The sequence below is a fragment of the Crocuta crocuta genome, unplaced genomic scaffold (assembly GCF_008692635.1).
Source record: "Crocuta crocuta isolate KB4526 unplaced genomic scaffold, BGI_CrCroc_1.0 scaffold598, whole genome shotgun sequence".
Taxonomy (NCBI): Eukaryota; Metazoa; Chordata; class Mammalia; order Carnivora; family Hyaenidae; genus Crocuta; species Crocuta crocuta.
The window spans coordinates 398,753-401,053 of NW_027532848.1; positions in this window are offsets into that span (position 1 = coordinate 398,753).

Consider the following 2,301-nt stretch of genomic DNA (forward strand, 5'->3'; position numbering starts at 1 on the left):
TTGAGGAAAATTCAGTGTCAGAGGAATCTGTGCTCAAAGCTAAAGGAAAAGTGAATTTTAGCTAGATAAAATTAAAGAAAAATCACTATCAAACTTAAATATTTTTATAATTTGCAGAATATGTTAAAAATAAATGTTCTTTCAGTCATTTAATTAATTAATTAGTAAATCCAGGGTACGTGGATGATTAACGGCTTTAACAACCATTGACTAATTTGTTCTTTTACTATGATTTTTTTGTAGTTTCAAGTCTTTATTTAAATTCCAGTCAGTTAACATACAGTAATGTTAAACTACCTATAAATTTAACACACACATGTATTTTTCAAGAAAAGAGATACCTAAGTATTGCTTATTGAATGGATCTCCAGATAAAAACACTTTTCGTTTCCCATTTCAGCCTAGGTTTCATGTCACCAGATAAAAACACTTTTCATTTCCCATTTCAGCCTAGGTTTCATGTCACCCAAAAAGCCTTTTCCTGCTTGTCTTCACATACAGGTGAGACGCAGTGATTTCCCTTTGGGGTTCTGGGTGCACATTAGATGAATGTCAACCTTAGGACTTTTCATAGCAGACTGGAATTCTTTTTTTATATGTAGTAAAAGAAAGGGGTTGGGACCATTCACGTTTGTACTGATGGTGCCTAGCAGTAGTTGACACACAGAAGATGCCTAACTATGGATCTTTTGTTTATAGTGTGATTGACTGATTGATTGATTGATTTCACAGATCCTACTCATCCACTGTAGTCTTCTTCCTCAAAACCATTTCTTTCCCATTGTCCATCAGCTCCTCTCCTCTTACTCTATCTAGGTTAGCACGCTTCTTTTTTTATCTCTTTGAAAGTTAAACTAAGTAATTTCTACTATCTTTCTTCATAAAACATCCTCTTCCTTCTGCTTATAATAGCTATTGAGATTTTTACATATATTAAGAGCTTCTAATTGAGAGCTTAAATTTGAGCCACTATCTGAGATTGCTTTTCAGGCTTAACCAGCTTTTACCTGTCTGACCTTGGACAAGTGGCTACAATATCTGAGTCTAATTTCCTCAGTTGTAAATTGGAGGAATAACTTTACCTAGTCTATGGGCATTATTTGAAGATTAAGAGAGAAATTGCTTATTCAGTGCTTAGCTAAGAGTATTAACTAGTATTACATGTTTTCAATGAAATCCATGTGTCTATATGTCCTATGTCTTAGTATCTTAATTTAACACATAAGGAAAAGACGTTTTATGTTAAATGATTTGCCATAAGACTATAGAACTAATATTGGTCAGCAATACCGTAGAGATTTTATGCAGAAAATAGAGTACATTTCCCTACTCTCTTTACCTTTTATCAAATTTTACCATTCTGCAGAGACACTCATCACAGAATTCTGTCTGATTCATCTATGTATTCTCGGTAGTGTCTAACATATGCAGAAATGTCCCTCCCCCATTGTCTGGATGTTAGAGTCTAGAAATCCACTAAAGACAAGGCTCAGAGTGGCCAGTTTTCCAAAGGGTAGGGATGCTGATTACTGGTCTTACTCTTTATTTTCATGAACTCATAAGGTTCATTTCCCTGATGGTCACACATTGACTTTTAGACTATAAGCTGAACAGAGAGAAAACCTTTCCCCTCGTTTTTAGAATATAAGTCTCTCTTCAATCCAGTTGAACCAGTTCAGGACATGACATCCCTCTTAATCCAGAACTAATCACTAGAATTCCGGTTCTGATTGACTTAGACTATGGAAGGATGAATGTCGGGGCAAAAACTGCAACACACAACACAATATATCAGTAAGGAGAACCACCTCCATTTTTTAAAAGAAAATTTTAAGTGTGTATATGTGAGTATTCCTCAACCTTCCCTCAGTTTTGCTCTGAAACTAAAACTGTTCTAAAATTTTCTCTCTCTCTCTCTCTCTCTCTCTGTGTGTGTGTGTGTGTGTGTGTGTGTGTGTGTGTGTATGCCACATCTTTTTTATCCCCTCATCTATCTATGGACATTTGAGTTGCCTCCATTATCTTGGCTATTGTAAATAATGCTGCAATAAGCATAGGGGTGCATATATCTTTTTGGAATAGTGTTTTCATTTTCTTTGGGTATATACCCGGTAGTGGAATTACTAGATCACATGATAATTCTATTTTTAATTTTTGGAGGAAACTGTACTATTTTCCATATATAATGGATTACCTTTAGGGTAATATTTCAAATTTTCAACTTCTTCTGAGAAATATTGTCAACATTCATTTTATTGTTTTTCTCAGTCAATTATGTGTACATTCCTACATGAGTGGATA